The 13,011-nt window shown below is 44.0% G+C and overlaps 1 protein-coding gene across 5 annotated transcripts in view; it reads left to right on the forward strand.

Annotated features, from left to right (window-relative positions):
- The window catches only part of R3HDM2 (R3H domain containing 2), a 114,313-nt gene that overhangs the window by 11,166 nt on the left and 90,136 nt on the right, over window positions 1-13,011 (forward strand). Inside the window, exon 1 of one of the 5 annotated variants that reach the window (XM_050925396.1) lies at window positions 3,294-3,408. The exons of 3 other annotated variants lie outside the window; for them this stretch is intronic. The gene's annotated coding sequence lies outside the window, so the exon portion shown is untranslated. Of the gene's footprint in view, window positions 1-3,293; window positions 3,499-13,011 lie in introns of those variants that run through there. One more of the 5 variants, XM_050925395.1, reaches the window with a different exon arrangement.

Here is a 13,011-nt window from a genome sequence, read left to right on the forward strand (position 1 = left end):
GAATACCTCCTCCAGTGCGACTGGCTGTGGTCTCTCTTTCATGGTATTTCCCAGCAGGAAGTCCGATCCGGTAATGCAGTTTTAGAGGCAGGAGATGCAGTTTGGTATTTGAATGCAGGAACCTTTTTGGAGTTTACAGTATAAACAGAGAAAGGATGAGAGGAGAATTTGTTTGGCTTATGTTACAAAAGGGAAACTGAGGCCAGGAAAGACTAAGTGAGTTGCCCATATTCATACAGAAATTTGTGGCAGAGCCACTATTTGAATCCAGATCCCATGAGTTTCAGTCCAGTGCTGTAACCACACGACAGTGCGATCAGATTGCTGAGACAAGGGTTCCTGCTTGATAATTATTCTTCCTTCCGTCGGTTGTTCCTAGTGATCTGTAGTTAGATGCAGTGACTAGAATTTCTCTCACAAGACACTGGATTACTCCAGTAACACCATGCCTGAAGTGTTGTCACCTATTGAGCATCAGCGATGTGAAATTTCATCTTCGAGCTTCATCCTTTCTGTCTGATACACCTCCCAGCTTCAAGCATGTGGGACCTGTTCACCTGGTCTAGAAGCACAGAAGAGCTCTTACTGCAACATTCCATATGATACGTTTCTGTTCTTGCATTAGCATAAAATTGTGCACTCTGCAATGTTTGTTGAAAGCTTGCGAGAAAACTTTTACATTTCTAGCCTGAAGACAGAGAGAGCCAAGGGGGGAGGGATAGCTCAGTGGTTTGAGCATTGGCCTGCTAAACCCGGAGTTGTGAGTTCAGTCCTTCAGCGGGCCACTTAGGGATCTTGAGCAAGATCAGTACTTGGTCTTGCTAATGAAGGCAGGGGGCTGGACTCAATGACCCCAGGGTCCCTTCCAGCTCTGAGGTAGGTATATCTCCATATATTATTATTATTATTGTTAAGGGTTCTTAGGGAGGCAATCTGTAGGCAAAACCACTGGGGAGGATGTGGGGAGAGAGTCCCCCCCCCCTTCAACTTTTATACTCTTCTGATGCCATCATCCCTTGGGCCCAGGCTCTCCCATTCTACCTTTCCCTTTCCATCACTTTCTTTAAGAGGTCTCAAGTTTGGTTCCCAAAATAACTAGTCTCTTTTGTAAATCTTGGCCTAGTGTTTGATGTTTTGAGTAGCAGTCTGGGCATGTTTGCTGAGAACAGCCATAGCTCAGTGGTAATGGATAACTCCGCTGATCCTGAATGTGGTCGCTCAGTCGAGGAAGTTGTTTTCATTAGATTTTGGGGCTGTATTCAATATTTTATATTAGTCCAGAAGAAGAGTGGAAAATATTAATGAACACCGTATATCTTAATATTGTAATTTGTACCTGTTTATTATAGAATATGCCAACTGCACCCATCAGTGAAACGGCAGCTCTGGGATTTCTATTTATTTTAAATCCATTTCTGTCATGTTGCTGATTCACTTGGTGCAGTATCTCGGTCAGAATTGGGAAGAGTAGAGAATTCTTCGTTCTACTTTTTTTTTTTTGAATGAACATAGCTGTTGATAAAACACTCGATCCATGTTAGAGTTCCATGGCTGGGCAGATCATAGTTTTCTGGGTGAGCTAAAATCTTGAGCTAGAAATGGTTCTACCAGAGAGAGGTTTATTTTTGTTCTCTGAGGGCCGAAGCTTTAAGCAGCATGGGTCTGATCTGGTGCCTGTTGAAATCAAGACAAAGCTCCCCAGTGGCCGCAGGGTCAGACCCTATAACCTGTCCTTCGGAGCCCAAAGCTAATTAAAAGACAGAAGGTGTTCAGATTTCTCTGCTTGCTTGCACAGTCCCAGAAGTGGATTTTCATCTTGGCTGGAAGTAGGCTTTGTCAATGCCAGCAATGTTTAACCTTTGTGTCGGCCCAAGCCTTTTTAAAAATAAAAATTAAGAAGTTCATCTGTGACGTACTGCGGCAGCTCGGTGTGGTGTGCTGAAGGTTTGTGTCATATTCGGGCTGAAATGGGAGCAGCAGGCCTCTGATGTGATGACATTAAGGTCTATAGAGGGAGAAGGGACCTCGGATCACACTTTCCACCTGTCGCGAAGAGGTTTAAGCTTCGTTGTTTAAGCGTAATTCATAAAGAGTAAAGTAGCTACTTCTGTCTTGAAGCGCTTTCCATTCTGCATAATGCCAGTTTCTAATCTTAGAAATGCAGGGCTGGAAGGGACCTCGAGAGGTTGTCTACTCCAGTTCCTGCCCTGAGGCAGGACCACACATACCTAGACCACCCCGGCAGGTGTTTATCAAACCTGTTCTGAAAAATCTCCAATAGTAACAGCCCATTATCCTCCTCTAGATTCTGTCCTCTGAAGATCTCAAAGCTCTTAAGAACAGCCTGTGAGGTAGGGAAGCAGGAACTTTATATCACAGACCGAGAGTCTGAAGCCCCTAGAGGGGAAGAGACTTGGCCAAAGTGCCAAGGGACAGAGCTGGGAAAAGAACTCGACTCTTAATGTCCTGCTCTGACAGTTAGACTCAGCATTAGGGCCTCTTATTTCTGGTGTCCGCAGTGACTTAGATAAGCCTGGCATGTCCAGTTTGTTTTTAGAGGGCAAGTGTTATTTACTCCTAAACTTTGACAAACAAGCAGTAAGCAAAAAGGAGGAGAGCAGCGTTGAAAAGCCACTAACTACTTTAATTTTAGACCCTAGATGATTTATTGTGACCCCTTCGCTGGCAGGTGCTATGGGGCCTGCGTACTTTGGATTTTGCCATACGTTGCCGGCATTAGAGCACACCGCAGCAGGGGGCACCATGTAAGTGCCTGCTGTTAATGTTTGGAGTTGGCAGACGCTGCGGTCTTCACTTTTCCCATCAGTGTTTCTTGCTCTGATGAGGAGGGAAGGGGGAGGGAGTTGCTCTAGTTTGGCCCTTGGACGCTTTCTGCTTTAAAATAAAATACAGCCACATCATAAAAGAGTTGACGCTGTGGCAGCAAACTGGCAGACTCTGAAGTGCCAGCGCTTGTTTCCAGCAAGCGACGTGGGGTGGTGACTACTGGCTGCCTTTCTGGCGCCTGACTGTGGGATGCTGATGAACTGCAGAGCCTTCTGGGAGGTATGTCTGTAACCTCTTATTACATGTGTGTTTTAGTGGCGCTTAGGAGCCCTAGGCACAGGCCAGGATCCTGTTGCGCCAGGCGCTGTACAAATACAGAACTAAACTAGGGTCCCTGCCTCAAAGAACTTACAGTCGAAGTGGAGATTTTGCTGGGCCCTTTTCAGAGTGTCTGGCAGCCTTCTGTTTCAGCAGTGGGTTATTAGAGTGAGCTTTCCCTTTGATAGCTGGAGTCTGATGAAAAGCCAAGCAGCCCGCCTGGACGTGACTTGGAAGAGCCCTGCTTGCATTTCCTGCTCCGTGAGATAGCCCTCTTGTGAATTGGGTCCGGGTACCAGTCAGGTGAGAGGAGCAACGGCCTCTGTGGGTATCTTCACGTCCGTGCCGAAAGGCCATCTGTTTTGGGTGTTCGTTTATTGCGTGTGATGAAAGGTAAGAGAACTGTTTTTGCGTATAACTTTGGTGTAGCAAGAGTTCCGTGGGAGTCAGGCAGGTTAACCCAGTTGTAATGACTGGACCAGTTGATTCGTTCTTTGAGAAACCTGCCACGTGACTTCCCAGTATTTGGCCAGTGTCCATAAGGAACCCAAATAAAGGTGATTATCAGTGTACCTTTACTTTGGGTGACATGTGAAAACACTGGCAGAAAAGCTGCTGATACAGTCTTGCTCCGTAATTTAACACCAGGTTATTAAAATGTCCTGAACGCTGCCGTTTTCCCTACATGCTTTGGCATGCAAGCACTTTTTTTCAAAGATTTGGGCATTGTAGGCTCTTGAAGTGAGTATTATAATTAGGATCATTAGCATCTGTATCAATTGATAATCTAGCGTATATCTTGCTTATTTTTCTCTTTCTGGATGGCTGCTTTATGTTGCCAGGCAGCTAATTTCTGAGTGATTTTAAAGGTGCAGATATTAAAATGAATTGCATGCCTTCCAACTCGTCCCATTACCTTGCTAAATTTAGACTAACTAGTGCTGCTGCAGAATTGAGATCTCTGGGGATTTTAATAAGAGTCAAGGCAGATAATATCCAGGCTCCTGGAGCAGCAGAGAAGAAAAGTAGCCTCAAATTAACTTTGTGCGTCTGTCATCACAGTTTCTTTATTAAACCCAGGTCCTACGAAAAGTCAGAGCAACATGCCTGCTCATTCACAAAGCTGATAATGCAAACCTCATGATAGCTGTGTCTTCGGGACAGATTGGATTAATGATCCAGCCTGATTTTCCTCTCCTAAATCATGTCCTGTCAAAATTCCTCAGCCTCCCAGGCTTTCTGTCTGCTCACCCCCAAGTTCCTGAGCTCAGAGCGTCTCCTTGCTCTGCTTTCAGATCTCAGGGGGATGCTGAGTGGCTGCTCAGCAGATGAGTTCTGCACTTGGCAGCTTGTTTTATTAGAGCAGTTGAGTTTTCCGTCTTTGCAGTGCTTTGCTGCTGTCTGCTGCGTGTCTTTAAGCCAAAGTGGTGTTTGATACAGTTTAGAGAGGGGAACAGGAGCCCGGCCACCTGGCTTCTGGGCTTGCCTCTGTCAATGATTTGTAGGGTAACTTTGGGCAAATCACTTCACCTGTCTCTTCGGTTGTGCAATCTGAGCTGTGGGTGTAATAAAATGTTCCTCCCTCACAAGGAAGTTTGGAGGCTTAATGTTTGCACAGGGGCTTTGAGATCCTACCATGAAAGGTGCTATAAAAGTGCTATGTATCTTGATATTTGAGCTACTTTGCCTGTATTAAACTCAACTAACATTTAATTTTAAAGAGAAAATCTTTTAACAGGGGCTTCGGACCAGATTTCAAAGGTATTTAGGGGTCTAAAGCTGTAGCTAGGCACTTAGTGGGAGTTTCAGTAATGCCTGGGCACCTAACTCCCCCTGAAATCAATGGGATTTGAATGCTTGGACAATCCTATTAGGCGGCGGTCTGCATCTTTGGGTCCCTGGGGTCACAGTTGTTAGAGTGTTTAAGTCCCTTGTGAAAATGGGACTTGGCATTTTTGAAAACTTTAGCCAAAATGGCCCAATTTTTATTCTAAATCCTGAAAAAAAATGTGGTGCCCGTTAGTGGGTTACGGCTCCAGATCTGTGCCTGGCACTTTACAAACTCCAGGTTGAAAGATCCCCAGCTCTGAGTGAGACCAGACAAACAAGCCCAGGATGAAACTCAGGGCAGCAGGGAAATGAATGGCTAAGAGGAGAAGGATTGGAAAGGATGCATGTCCTAGGATGAGCAGAGTTCACGCAGCATCCTCTTTGACCTCATTACTTGGCTTGTGAGGAGATGTCTCCCGTTGACTCCTGGGAATAGCCAATTGGCTGCAGTAATCCCTGGAAATGAAACAATGGCCCAAACCGGTGTTCAACTGGAGAGAATAGATCGAAAGTGAACTTGCTGGTGGCATGTAAAAGAAGCTAGCCAAAAACTCAAAAGGTAGTAACAAAATGTTTAAGTATATCAGAAGCAAGAAGCCTGCTAAACAACCAGTGGGACCGCTGGGTGATCGAGATGCAAAAGGAGTGCTTAAAGGCGATAAAGTCATTGCGGAGAAACTAAATTAATTCTTTGCTTCAGTCGTCACGGCTGAGGATGTTAGGGAGATTCCCAAACCTGAGCTGTCCTTTGTAGGTGACAAATGTGAGAAATTGTCACAGATTGAAGTGTCACTAGAGGAGAGTTTGGAATTAATTGATAAACTTAACAGTAACAAATCACTGGGACCAGATAATATTCACCCAAGAGTTATGAAAGAACTCAAATTTGAAATTGCGGAACTACTAACTATGGTTTGTAACCTGTCCTTTAAATCAGCTTCTGTACGCAATGCCTGGAAAATAGCTAATGTAACGCCAATATTTAAAAAGGGCTCTAGAGGTGATCCTGGCAATTACAGACCGGTAAATCTAACGTCAGTACTGGGCAAATTAGTTGAAACAATAGTAAAGACAGGCTGATGCCCGGAGCCGAGCCGAAGCGTTGCCAGCCAGAAGGAGGTGGCTGCAGCTAGAAAAGTTACAACCAAATATGCCAAAGTGGCCTCCGATTCCAGGAGCCCAGTGTGAGGTGTCCTTGGGAGCCTAATTTTTTCAGAATTGCTGAGCACCCCCAGTTCCCACTACCATCAACTGGAGTTTGGGGGCGCTCAGCACTTCTGAGAGCCAGCCGTGGGATGTCAGAAGTTGAGAACCCCAAACTAGACGCTGTGGTTGAAACCTTGATTTGAAGGAAGAACTTCATGTTCAGTAGGTAAAATGAAGGCTCAGGTATGGGAGCAAACAATGCATTCTGTAGCAAATCCCTAATTGGCAATTTCCTGCTGTGTTTGGGTGGCAGGGAATTACATTGGTTATATACAGTTGCCATGAAGCGTGCTGGAAACATGATTAATCCGTCCTTGGTAGGTAGCAGTTTAATAGAGACATGCATAGATTTAGTTTTCTGCCAGAGGGCAGGGGGTGGAATAGACACTTTCCTTCCACCCAGTGTGGCATTTAAAGGGACAATGTTGTGTAAGTTGGATTAGAATGTAGAGTTAAGTGATTATAAAATCTAAGGTAAATACAAGTGTCTGCATGAACTTTTAAAATTTCCAGTGAAAAATTGCTGCTGTTTGGCTGTAACCATTCTTCTCTGGCGATTTCAGCCCAAACGTTGTCACCCTAGTGAAATGAACTATTAAAAGCATTGCTTTAAAGTGGTCTGGAAAAAAGCGTTTCTGAGGGGATGGGGGGGGCTATCAGAATCTGGGAGCAGCACCTTTGGTAACCAGTGCTTAAAGTGTGTTCCTCGGTGACCTGGCTCGATTTTGAATTATGATTCTCTGAGTGGGTCTGTGGCCACTTCCTCTCACACAGTTTAAGCACTAATTAAAAGAGAGGAATTATTTATTTCTGCAGTGTTGTAACGTGCACAGTGCTTATCTGACACAGGCACAATAAAATGGGGCCCTATTCTCGGTTGGTACCTTAGGCACCATCATAATAAACACGATGGCTATTAATAATGACTAATCTAGTTTCATCGTCTAAGCCGAGGGAGGTGCAGAAAACAAAACTTGTCCAGTTTTAATGCACTAAGATTATGTTGGTAAGAAAACTTATTTTTTAAAAACAAGACTTTAATCTGATGGTGATTTTAAAAAAAAATGTTTCTCTGCAAGGTCTGTGTGGTCATCAGAACCTCACCTTAGACTTCTGGCTCTCAGGACGGATGGGAATCAGGAAGTCTAGATCCAATTCCCAGCTCCGCCCTAGGTGACCTTTAGGAAAGATGCAGACAAATTGGAGAGATTCCAGAGGAGAGCGACAAAAATTGTCAAAGGTTGAGAAAACCTGGCCAATGAGGAAAAGTTAAAATCTTGAGAAAAGAAGACTGAGCAGGTGACGTGATAAGTCTTCAAATACATGTTACGGGCTATTGTAAAGAGGACGATGATCATTGTCTTAGTGTCCGCTGAAGGTGGGACAAGACATGATGGGCTTCATCTGCTGCAAGGGAGATTTAGGTTAGATATTAGGAAAAACTTGCTAACTCTAGGGGTACTTAAGTACTGGAACAGGCTTCCGAGGGAGGTTGTGAGATCTTCATTGGTGGAGGTTTTTAAGAGCAGGTTGGAGAAACAGCTGTCAGGACTTGTCCAGGTTTACTTGGTCCTGCCTCAGCACAGGGGGCTGGACTGGATAAACTGTCGAGGTTCCTTCCACCTGGACGTTTCTGTGATTCTCTGTCCTTGGGCAAATCACTTCACTTCTCTTTGCTCATTTCCTCATCTGCATAAGTGGGAACATGCTACTGACTCATCCCAGGGGAGTGTTGGACTTGTTAATATTTTTTAACGCAGAACCTCCCCCAAATTAGAGCACTTCCAACTAAGTTATGTACTGATGTGTCTCAGATAGCTGTCCCTTTGAATATTGGCTAAGGAAGGTTTCTTTATCTGGATGAAAGGAACCATGTCAGATGCCTATCAAAGTGATGTTGGGGTTGCTGTTTACCATAAGCAACTCAGCATTCTCTTTGGAAACCTCCCACCTGTGAACTGGCTTCTCTGACTGTGCCCTAGAAAGGTGTGGGGGGAAATCTCTTGTCTTGGTTCAGAATGTCCAGTTTCTCTTAAAACAATCCCCTGCACCCTTCTCCTGTTCTCTAGCCCTAGTGAACCTGATTAAAAGACAACACGACCTAATTCTGGCTTTTGAGTTCCTAAGCAAAAGTGAGGATTTCTTCTGCTGAGCCTTGTTTGCGTTCCTGAGTGTGGGTAGCTGCCGCAGAAGCATTGATGAGATTTCCAAGACAGTTGCAGTGTCAGAATGCTGGGATTCCCTTGTATGCATCTTGTCAATAGGGCACATGCTGGTGTGTTATTCTGTAGAAAGCCCAATTTCATTATGTATTGGGAGCACATTCTGGGTTTGTGCACTGCAGATTGAGTCACTGCTGACTCCCATTGAATTTCTCTCCGCTGATTATTGAGTGTGGGCAGATGCAGCCTACTCATTAGACCAGCCCTCTTATATATTTTTGAATGAAGTTTTAAAATTTTTCTATTGCTTTGACAGCGTTTTCTTTGAGAGCCTCATTTTTCCTGGGCCGAGTTTAGACACAGAGCCGCTTTATTATGGGAGATGTCTCCTTGTGGCTTGGTAACTACCTGGTTGGGAAGACTTCATGCTTCTGATCCTGCTTGACAGTGTGGCTTGGTGTCTTTATTTCCCCCATCCCAAAACAAATTGGGTGAGTGTATCAAACCTGGCAACATCCAGAATGATTTGGCATCGCGGGGCAAACTCGCTGGCCCATGTAAGGCTGTGCATAATTGTGTCCACAGTATCTTTGGTAAAAATTCACGCCCCTCACTGTTCTAGTTATACCAAGTCAAAAAAATGTCTATAGGCAGCCTTGAAAGTGCTTTGAGGCTCTTGTTTAGAAGCTGCTGTAAGACCCTTCTTCCTGTTTCACATGTCATAAAATGAATGATTTAGACATCATGGTTGCAGGGAATGCAAAGTAAACTTGGTCAGAATCTTTAAGCCTTGTCCTGCAGGCAACTAGAGGCATTTTCCCACTTCTGCAGCCCAATGTAAGTACTTGTCTGGAGTTGCAGCCAGGTGGATTTGTAAGATAACCCCTTCCTCGAAACAAAGGCTGGTTCCTGCCTTATCTGCAGGTCTGGCTAGTGATGGTGCTAATAGAAGTAGCTGAGCTGGAATATTATTGAATGTGATCAGGCAGAGACAGGATTTGTATCCATTCTAGGGGTGTCTCGTGGTTATTGTAAAGCATGTAAGGGCGCTGAGCCGCTTGAATTGCTAGAATGGCTGAATGATCCCAGGCCTTGTGAATGGAGCTGTCTCGTGCTGCCGAAGGAACCCATCTTATTTAAACGGTAAAGCAAGTGAGGGGAAAACGTTCTTAGTTTAAACGACGAGGAGTCCTTGTGGCACCTTAGTTTAGTTCAGGTTTCCTGGCTTGGCAGCCATCCTCTTTTCAGGGCACGGGTATTGGCTTCCTCCTGGGCTTGCCTGTGAACAGCCCAGCATGTTGGCAGTGCTATAGACATAATACATATTTCATTACTTTATATATAGCAATTCTCCAGAGCTCTGAGCAAGCCAGGCGTCTCCCCCGGCACAACTCTGCCCGTGAAATTTATCCCTGTTCCCTCTTCACATTTTTCTTTTTTTTTAATGACTAGCCAAAAAAAGCCCCAACTTTTTCATGTAAAATAGCAGGATATTTTAAAATTACAGTAGCACAAAAAAAGGACCCGTCCCCCAAAGCACAAAACTCGAACCCCTCCCCCCACATCATGGGCCACTGGTGATTTTTGTTGTATTTAAATTGTCAGTTGTCCCTCTCAGTGCAATCTAAGGTGAAGCTCAATTAGGTCAGGTCATCCTGTAGTGCCTTTCAAGATGCGTTTGCAATGCAGAAGTGCTGTGGGGGTTATACCTGTTCGGCTGCTGTTGTCTCCTGCTTTTGGGTACAGAAGAGTAGTCTTTCCATTCTCATGCAGTGGGTCCCTGGTTCTTCCTGCATTGTTGAAAAGAGGGTTTCTAGACTCGCCGCTAAACATGAAACAATTGTCTTGAGATGAAATATACTCAGCTGTATTGTGTCTCATGCTGCAGGATATTCATGCCTAAAAGATAGGTCTCAATCTGTGGCTTGAACTGCTGGAAGGACTAGATGGAGTCGATGTGGTATGTCTCAGGTGTGACTAGTTTTGCCAGTTTAATACTTAAAATCAGTCTGGAGCCAGTGTACAATAACACAAGAAAACAGTGAAAAATCCAAGGGCTCCCGAAAGGGAGGGTCGCGACTGGAATACTGTGTGTCAGACCTCAGTTGGGTCATGCGTGTACGTATCTAGCAGCAGCAGAAGTTCTGTAGCCTTTTCCAAACTTTTAAAGGGGTGCCGTCAACTTGAAATCTAGTCATTTAAAAAACATGAGGTGTTTCGGGTCTCATGCCTGTCTTCGTGTCTCCTCTGCCAAAATTAGTGAAACTGTGGCGTGGTCCTTGGTTTCTTCTCCCTGCCTTGCAGTGGGGCACTAAACACAGATCATCTGCTAGGATCAGACTGGTGTTCTGTTTCTGTGCATATGCTAATAACTGGGATATCTGGCCTGCTTTCTGCTTTTGCTGCACCTCAGGGCATTGATGTTGTCGGAGTTGCACCTTGCTTTTGAATAATTTCTGGCTGGATTTCCATGGATAGAGATTCTATGGCTAGAAATTCCATGCTTGAATAAGAGTATAGCAGAAGAAATATAGTTCCAACCAGCTGACCGGGATGGTGACGGCGATTCTGAAATGCTCAGGGAGAGTAGAGAGGCTACAAAAACAGAAGACTCAGTAATAATGGGGGATTTTGGCTATCCCCATATTAACTGGGAACAAGTCACCTCAGGATGGGATGCAGAAATAAAGTTTCTAGACAGCATAAATGACTGCTTCTTGTAGCAGCTAGTCCTGGAGCAAACAAAGGAAGGGACAATTCTTGATGTCTTAGGTGGCGTACAGGTTCTGATCCAAGAGGTGAATGTCGCTGAACTGCTCAGTGATCGCGACCATAATGTAATTAAATTTAACATCCTTGTAGGGGGAAAAATACCAGAAGAACCCACCACAGTAGCATTTCACTTCAAAAAGTGGAACGGCACAAAACTGAGGAAGCCAGTTAAAGAAAAATTAAAAGGGGCAATCACAAAAGTGAATTACCTACAAGCTGCATGGAACTTTTAAAATAACTCAATAACAGAGGCTCAAATTATATGCAGAGCCCAAATAAAAAATAAAAAAGAGGACCAACAAAAATGCCACCCTGGCTAAACAGTAAAAAGAGGTGGTTAGAGACAAAAAGACATCCTTGAAATACTGGAACTCAAATCCTACTGAGGCAAATAGAGAAGATTGTAAACTCTGGTAACTGAAGTGTAAAAGTATAATTAGAGAGGCCAAAAAAAATTTGAAGAGCAACTAGCAAAAGACACACAAACTAAGCAAAAAAAAATTTTTTAAACTAAATCCGAAGCAGGAAGCCTGCCAAACAATCAGTGGGATAATTGAGGTGCTAAAGGAGCACTCACGGAAGACAAGGCTGTTGTGGAGAAACAATGAATTCATTTGATCAGTCTTCACTGCAGAGGATGTGAGGGAGATTCCCACACCTGAGCCATTCCTTTTCGGTGACAGATCTGAGGAACGGTCCCGGATGGAGGTGTCAGTAGAGGAGGGTTTGGAACAAACTGATAAATTAAACAGTAGTAAGTCACCAGGACCAGATGGGATTCACACAGGAATTCATCAGGAACTCAAATATGAAATTGCAGAACTCCTAACTGTGCTATGCGACTTATCGCTTAAATGAGCCTCTGTTCCAGTTGACTGTAGGATAGTTAAAGTAATGCTGATTTTTAAAAAAGGCTCCAGAGGTTATTCTGGCAATTACAGGCAGGTAAGACTCTCTTCAGTACTGGTCAAATTGGTTGAAACTACAGTAAAGAACAGAATTATCCGACCCACAAACGAACGTGATATGTTGAGGAAAAGCCAATTCGGCTTTTGTAAAGGGAACTCGTGCCTCACCAATCTATTACAATTCTTCGAGGGTGTCAAATAACGTGGAAAAGGGTGAGCCACTGGATACAGAGTACTTGGACTTTCAGAAAGCCTGTGACAAGGTCCATCCCCAAAGGCTCTTAAGCAAAGTAAGGAATCATGGGATGAGAGGGAAGGTCCTCCCATGGATCAGTAACTAGTTAAAAATTAGGAAACAAAGAATAAGAATAAATGGTCAGTTTTCACAGTGGAGAGAGGTAAGTAGCAGGGTCCCCCAAGGATCTGTACTGGGACGAGCTCTGTTTAATATATTTACAAATGATCTGGGAAAAGGCGTAAACAGTGAGGTGGCAAAGTTGTGGACAATACACAATTACTCAAGGTACTTAAGTCCAAAGCTGACTGCAAAAAGTTACAAACCTGTCTCACAAAACTGAGTGTCTGTTGATGTATGCAAAGTAGAGCACACTGGAGAATATTATCCCAACTACCCATACAAACTGATGGGGTCTGAATTAGTTGTTACCACTCAAGAAAGAGATCTTTGAGTGATTGTGAATAGTTCTCTGAAAACATCTGCTTGGTGTGTGGGGGGCAGTCAGAAAAGCTAACAATGTTAGGAACCGTTAGGAAAGGCTTAGATGTTAAGATAGAAAATATCATAATGCTACTATAAAAATCCATGGTATGTCTGTATCTTGAATACTGTGTGCAGTTCTGGTCGCCTCATCTCGAATAAGATATATTAGAATCAGAAGAAGTACAGAGAAGGTCTAATTAGGGGTATATAACAACTTTCATATGAGGAGAGATTAAATAGACATGGACTGTTCGGCTTGGAAAAGAGACGTCCAAGGGAGAATATGAGTGAGATCTATAAAATCGTG

Source organism: Gopherus flavomarginatus, chromosome 16 (genome assembly GCF_025201925.1).
Source record: "Gopherus flavomarginatus isolate rGopFla2 chromosome 16, rGopFla2.mat.asm, whole genome shotgun sequence".
Classification (NCBI taxonomy): domain Eukaryota; kingdom Metazoa; phylum Chordata; order Testudines; family Testudinidae; genus Gopherus; species Gopherus flavomarginatus.